The 7,941-nt window shown below is 41.4% G+C and overlaps 1 pseudogene; it reads right to left on the bottom strand.

Moving 5' to 3' along the window:
• Window positions 1-3,948: 3,948 nt before the first annotated feature.
• On the bottom strand, window positions 3,949-5,493 carry LOC102847716 (annotated as a pseudogene).
• Window positions 5,494-7,941: the final 2,448 nt, after the last annotated feature.

Raw genomic sequence — 7,941 nt, 5'->3', positions numbered from 1 at the left:
GAAGGTGGAAGGATGATGAAAGAGAGGAATACCCTCAAGTAGGTGGTTGATACAGTGACTGTAGCAATGGATGTGTGTCAGAGATTTTGAAGATGTCACAAGATAGGACAGGGTTCAGATCTGTTGTTGGAAAGGCTGCTATGAGTTGTACTCAACTCAACAGTAATTACCAACCAAAACAATAACATCATCTACAAATAGAAAATTCCTTCTATATTTTGAGTTCTGTTATTTTCATCTGCCAGCAAAGTTTACGTGGTGAAATGTTCCAGCTTATTATCAAGTGTGTTCTCTCTTCTTCCTGGGCACACAGCTGGGATATCTCCATTGCAGTTAGATAGCCCATGTGACTTAGCTCTAGGCAATGGAATGCAAGCAAAAGAGATAGGACCACACTCAATCCTGGGGCCAAAATTGCCCATGGAAAACCCTCCATAATTTGTATTCTTCCTGATGCAGGTAAGCATGGCAACTTTCCAAGACTCACTCTAGGGATGATGGTACCACACAAAAGAAGGTGGTACAGCCCTGATTTCCCATGAAGATGACTGCTCAGTAGTTGTTGTTGTTGTGTGTCGTCAAGTCACCTGTGATTCATGGCAAATTACTTTCTGTACAACAGAAAAAATTTCTAATTTTTTCTGTACAACAGCTCTGAAGCCTGCCCTGTCATAAGCAAGTCTCACTGACTCCAACACACCTACCCCCATTGCCCTAGTTACTTTATCCATGCATCTCATCTGAGGCTTTCCTCTTTTGTACTGTCTTTACATCCTTCTGACCATGATGTCTTTCTCCAAGAAGTGGTCCCTCCTGGACATGCCCCTAAGTATGTAGGACAGAGCTTCAAAATCCTAGCCTCCAAGGAGAGACTTGGTTTCACCCTCTCTAAGACAAGTCAGTTTGTTTTCTTGGTAGTCCATTCAAGACTCTTCTTCAGCACCATTACTCAAAGATGTCAATTCTGTTCACTAGGTAGAAGTATTATTTAGTGTTTTATGTACATGAAGAATGAGTACTTTTTATGCGTGACTCATACATTTTCCAAATGGTGCCAACAACCTATATAAAGCAAACTCTAAATTTAATGCTTTATAACTCACAATTTTAAGAAACAAAATAAGTATTACTAATCTTACGCTCATTTTCTACAGTGGATGGCAGTGTGGTCAATGGATTTTGCAGCTAACCGAGATATTGGTGGTTCAAATCCATTAAGCATGAAGTTGTCTGTTTCTGTAGAGTTACAGCTTTGGAAACTCTAGGGGCAGTGCTCCCCAGGGCAACAGTCAGTGAGAATCAAGCAGACAACATTTTTAAAATTTGTTATATTAATTAGTTTCTACTTTTAAAATAATGAAGAGTCCTGGTGGTGCAGTGGATACATGCTTAAGTGCTTGGCTGTTGACTGAGAGTGGTTCAAACCCATCTGCTGGTCTATGGGAGAAAGATGTGACAGTCTAGTTCCCATAAAGACTGCAGCAGTGGGAGCATTTTAGGGCTATTTTTTCTACTCTGCCCCACTGGGTCTTTGAGTCAGAATAAACTTGATGGCAACAAGTTTGAAGGTTTTTAGCTTTCTGTTACAGAATAAAGCAAGCTCAGTATGTATTTGCTAACTGTTGTTTTGGAAATAGAGAGGAAAAAGAAATCAGGCCATTGTTTTCAGATATAACTATAGTTAACTCTACTAATTGTCCCCAAATCACTTAACCCATGACTCACTCAACTAGAAAACTTTCCCTCACACAAGATCTTCTATCTCCAGAGGAAGCTCAGGTGGCCTACTGGTAAGAAGCTGCAGTGCAATCCCAAAGGCACAGTTCCAATTCACCAGCTGCTCCACTGGAGAATAGACAATTTCCTCCTTGCAATTTACTGCCCCCGAAACCTCAGTTGGAGGATCAGCTGTAAGTCAATTCTGACTCAATGGCACACAATAACAACAACATCTCCTGCTTCAATGGATAACAACACAATCCTTCAATTACACAGGCCAAAAACTTCAGCCATTCCTAACAATCTTCTCTTCATATGTCCTTTATGTAACCCTCAAAGTGCGAAATGATCAATGAAAACTAACACCAATTAATATGTTGGTGTAATGTATTCAATCTAATAATATTTTAATTCTAGGAAAAGTGTGCATTACATGAGGTTGTAGTACAGGTAGATAGGGCTGAGGAAAACTAACATCCGTCTTAAGAAAAACAAACCTTGAATCCAGCTCAAAAATTTTACACAAAGCTTTCCTGGATTTCTACCCCACACTAACCTGGGTCTTGTTCAAAGTAATACTTCCTTTACAAGGGAGATCTGATTTGTATTATCGATATGGTGTTTTTTCTCAATGTTAGTCACAGTTTGTCGTGATGCACACAGTCAAATGCATTTGCATAATCAGTGAAACACAGATGGACATTCCTCTGGTACTGTCTGCTATCAGAGAAGATCCATCTAACATTGGCTAAAACATCCCTAGTGCCACGACTTCTTCTAAACCCAGCTTGCACACCTGGCAGTTCTCGATCAATAGATTGTTCCAAATTTTTTTTTCTCTATAATTATATTTTATTAATTTTCATAAACATTTACAGAGATTTTGGGTTTCCATTCATTCATTGTTGCACTATTCTCTCTACCCTCCTCCCAGTTTGTTCTTGTCCAAATGCCACAGTGCTTGTCAAAGCCAGTTCTGATTAATCTTCTTTGTCAGTGTTTCCTTTGCCATTCCCTATCACTCCTCCCTGAGAGAGACTTCACCCTGAGTCATAAGGAAAAGGGGATGGCGTATTCTCTTAGCTACTTCCTGCTGAAAAGGGACGCTGTGGGTTTCAGGGTGAAGATCTTCTCTCACTACTCTAAAGGGCCCATTTGGCAGTAGGAAACACATAGACTATTATGGAGATTGATTTTGGAATTTAGATGCACTCTTATTGATTGTGCTTGGCCGTACATGTTCATATCCTTGAAGATGTATCATGGGGGTGTTGCAACATAGAAGACACAAATTTGACTAAAAAGTTATAAGTACATGAGTCCAAAAATTATGGAAAAGTAAAAGAAAAGATTTTTTCATTGTTTTACAAACCCTCCCCCAGGTCCCCTCCACCATGTAGCCCTCGCTCTAGTCTCCTGTGATGACAGAAATACCTATGTTTTTGGATAATCTTCAGCAGGATTTTTCTTGTGTGTAATATTAGTGATGTTGTTATTGTTGTTGTTATATGCTATCAAATTGCTGTGACTCATAGAAATTCTATGTACAACAACTCTGAACGCTGCTCTATCTTGACCCAATTTCATTGTATCTGACACACCTACCCATATTATACCCAGTCACTGAATCAATCCATCTCAACCAGGCCCTTTGTTTCTTGTGCTGTCCCTCCACACTTCCAAGCATGATGTCCCGCTCTAAGACTTCTCCCTCTTGGAAACATGCCCAAATTATGTCAGACTAAGCTTCCTTGCCTCCAAGGAGCATCCTAGTTTCACCTTCCACAGGACAGACTTGTGTGTTCTCTTAGCAGCAGTATATTCAATGCCCTTCTCCAGCACCACAACTCAAAGTATCATTGATTCTTCTTCTGTTATCCTTAGTCATTGTTTAGTGCTCCGATGTATATGGCAAGTAATATTAGTGATATTGTTTGATAATTTCCTCACTCTATTGGATGCTTTTTTTTAAAAAAAAAGAGTGGAACGTAATTTTTATTTACAGGACATTGCAAGATAAGAAATTCCACATAGAAATAAGAAATCCAATGACAGGAGAGGCTTCATACAGTATGTACAGTTTGGAACTGTTCAAGTATAGCTTTGTTGCAAAAAGTGCTCCATTAACAAATCACATTTATAAAGAGTTCTTAGAGAATACAGTAAGACAAAATGATACCAAACATAGTACACAACAAATAACTTTTTGACTCAGTTGTACAAACTTTTTTAAAAGTTAAAGGTCCCAGCAGTGCCATCTTGAACTTGGAAGGCATACCCTTCGGAGGTAGCTTCTGGCACAACATTCTGATCCTCTTCTTCCTCAACAGAGAAATACTTCTCAATCAATTTTAATGAAGCCTTGTACACACTCTCATTTTCATGGTTTTGTAGAGCTTCAATTTTGTCCAAGCCTCCACATTCTTCAATTATTATACTAAGCTTTTCAGTCTTACCAATTTTCTCAGAAGCCTGAAAGATATTTGAAATGGCATCCAGAATAACCAGAATAATCTTGGTATCCTTCGCAGTTAAAAGGTTCATCAGTGGCTCTATTATGCCACACTGGACGAGGTATACAATCTGCTCAACTGTTCCGCCACTTGTATAGTTGGTTACAGCCCATACAGCTTTCTTTTGAGTCTTAAAGTCCGCCTTTGAGAGAATGTCAATGAGGAGTGGGATTAATCCATGATTCACTACTTGCTGAATCTGGTCCTGATGGCCTGCTGTAATGTTTGACATTGTCCACATAGCTTCCTTCTGAATGTTGGTTTTAGGATTGGTTAAGAGGTTGGGAAACACAGAAAGTGCTCCTGCATCTATTACAACCTGAGTCTGTTCGTCAGTTCCTGTGACAATGTTCTCTATGGCTTTTAATGCAGGAGTTACAATTGGCAGTTCAATAGCTGCTAGAAGCTTCACGAGTTGGGGTACGACTCCTGTTTTCACAACCATTTCAATTCGTTCATTTGGACCATCAGTAAGATAGGAAATAGCCCAACAGGTATCTGCCAACACTTCCGGATCATCATGATGCAGGAGTCGAATTAAAGTATTTCGACAAAGATTTGAAAGTGTCCAGGTAAGATTACGCAAGTAACCACATGCTAATGATGACATATCAGGAACAGCAAGGAGCGCCAAGAGTGGGTCAATTGCACTGTATTTGATAACTAAGTCTCGGAAAGACGAGCCATCACCTGCAATGTTTCCTAGAGCCCATACAGCTTGTTCACTGATGTGAACATGAGGAGATGCCAAGAGAGAAATAAAAGCTGGGATAGCACCTCCATCTACCACAGCCTTGGTCTGTTCTGACGTCTTGGAAGCAATGTTAGTGAGTGCCCAAGCAGATTCAAATTGAATGGGAGCACAGTCAGTTCTGCTCAAGAAGGACACAAATTTTGGACTTAAGTCAGCCTGAATTACGTTGTCTATGGGGGGGTTGTTTTTCCCTGGAAAGCAGTTTCCTAGCTGCTTGCGTAGCTTGAAGCTGGCTCTCCAAACTGTTACTATTTATGCCCTGGTTAATGTCATCAACTGACCAATTTACGTACCCTGGTTGTTGCGGTTTTCCTGCAGTGGAGAAGTAGCATCATCAGGAAAAGTGCTTACATTTCTCCTTTTCAGCATCTGGTCATCCTTTTTAGCTTTCCTCAGCTCCACATTAACTTCAATGCAGCGCCGCCTCATTTCTGTACTGTCTTTCCCCTTGTTCTTGAATCTGTTAAGCCGGGCAGCTGCTGAATTGGCATTTTCATTAGTGGACATGGTTGTGAGACAAAAGTTGCGGGGCAGGTTCAAGCTTCTACAAACGGCGGTGCGGAGCTCAACCCCCCCTCCCCCCCTTTTTTTTAAGTGAGTGTAAATATGGATCTCTGCCGGTCAGTTGGCCAACTATTTGTCCTCTAGATTTCTTGGTAAAACGTAGTGAGCACGTCCAGGGCAGTATCTGTTTACTGAAATATGTCAATTAGTATTCCATCAATTCCTGGGGCCTGGTTTTTGCTAGTTCCTTCAGAGCAGCTTGAACTTCCTCCTTCATCATCATTGTCTCTTGGTCATATGCTGTTTCATGAAATTCTTCTGTGTCAGCCAATTCTTTTAATAGGGTGATTCTGTGTCTCCCTTCCATGCTTCCTTTTAAAATATTTCATTATTATTATTGTGTGTGTGTGTGTGTGTGTGTGTGTGTGTGTGTGTGTACCATCAAATCGGATCTGACTGGTGCAGGAGGAGATTGTCTCTCCTTCTCCAGCAGAGCATCTGGTGGATTCAAACCATGCACCACAAGGCCACCAGAGCTCGCCCCTTCTATGCTTCTTGACTCATTCATCCCATAGCATCCTTAAGAATTAAATTTGCTCTTCAGTTCCTTGAGCTTAAGAAATGCTAAGACAGTTTGTTCTTTCTGATTTTCCAATGCAGCTCTTTGCATATTTCATTACAATACTTTGCTTTGTCTCACCAAGCTGCTTTGTGAAATCTTCTGTTCAGCTCTTTAACGTCTTGGTTTCTTCCCTTTGCTCTGGCATCTCAGCATTCCAGTGCAATATTCAGAATCTCTTCTGACATACATTTCAGTCTTTTCCTCCCCCTCTGTCTTTATAATGACCTTTTGTCTTTACAATGATCTTTTGCATTCTTTCTGGATGGTATTTATATCCTCCTACAGTGTTCTGGTCTTTTTGCTATAAAGAAGTAACACATGGCTGCTGTGGTGCTAAACACTGTGACACTGATGTGACAAATGTGATAATGATTACCCATGATGGACAGAGTTTGATGGATCTCTCAGATTAAAACAAGATTGGAAGCAGGAGTGGCATCCACTTCTGAAATAGCTTACCTCCAGAAACTCTCTGAACTTAGAGAAATTATGAAAGTTATACAAGCGTTAAGGTCTTTCATTAATAGGGTCACTATGAGTTGTCTACAACTTGATGATACTTAACAACAACAAATTTGAGACAGCAGATCTCAAGGCACCACATCTTTTGATTGCTTGACTACTGCTGCCAACAACTGTTTTGACATAGGGAGGGTCTATTCACCGCTCTCAAAGCCCCTTCTCCAATTGTAAAGTGGGAGGGTAGTGATGCCTACTTCAAGTTGCAGTCTGACCACTTGGTGAAACGGAGTGGGGTAATGGTGGCGGCACTGGAACCAGGGATGCTGTCTCTGGTCATGGTCTTCAGTGGGGAGCAGGGGTCCAGACCTCGAGGTGGGGGGGGGGCTTCAGTGAGGGTTGCCACCCAGCCCCTGGGGAGTGCTGCCTGGTCCCAGGTGTATGCCATCTGGCCCCCAGCTGTGCAACCGTTGTGGAGAGCCATCCGGCCCCTGGGGAGAGAGCCTACAGGTCACTGGGGAGAGATGCCTAGGGTATACAAAGAATTTTATCTTAGCCACTTTCCTCCACCTTCCCCAGTACATTTGTAAGTAACACCTCCAGAGCAACTTTGTGACTCACAAGTTTGCTTTCCCTAGGTTTTCTCCCTTTCCTGTATGTAAACTTAACACCAAGTTTTGCCCCAGACCTGAATCCTGGACTCAGTTCCAGAGACAAAAGGGAAATGTAATTGCCAGCTAAGGAAGCAAAGGAGGATGGAGCCTCAGGGATAACCAGCCATCCCCACTGGACTCACTGTGGCAGATACTTTGCAGTCCAGAGGGCAAAAAACATCAGGAAAATATCTTCTAACTGAACAAGAAGGCATGCAGCTTCAACCCAGGATCACCAGTAAGGTGTTAAAATTATCTCCCCTTCCCTCTTCACATCAATGCCCCTGTTCAACATGAAGAAGCCAGAGAGTCTGTGCCCCATTCCCAAATGAGAAACCCACAAGTGAATAAGACAATTTCTTTGTTAAAAAAATTAATCTCCATTGGACTATGCTCCCCATTACCCTGTCTCTTGTGGTCCCCACTGGATCTTTCCCATTTCCGTCACCCACTCTCCCCATCCACTACATTGTGTAGACCTGTGATTTTATCCATGTCCTTTCTCACTCTTCTGCACCCAACCCTCCCCACCCCCTTGTATCCCATACATGTTTTACACAATAACAAAAAATAAAAATTGAAAAGAAACAGCATACATATATAATTTTATTCAATCAATGCCACATAACAACACACACACACACACACACACACACACACACATCCTTTTTGTATATGTGTTTGTGTGTATACAAATACACATTATGTTCTTTTTTT

The sequence above is a fragment of the Elephantulus edwardii genome, unplaced genomic scaffold, assembly GCF_000299155.1.
Source record: "Elephantulus edwardii isolate Elephantulus edwardi_28Jun2011 unplaced genomic scaffold, EleEdw1.0 scaffold00372, whole genome shotgun sequence".
NCBI lineage: Eukaryota > Metazoa > Chordata > Mammalia > Macroscelidea > Macroscelididae > Elephantulus > Elephantulus edwardii.
The sequence above is the reverse complement of the archived record's forward strand: the minus strand, read 5'-3'. Positions and strand labels throughout refer to the sequence as shown.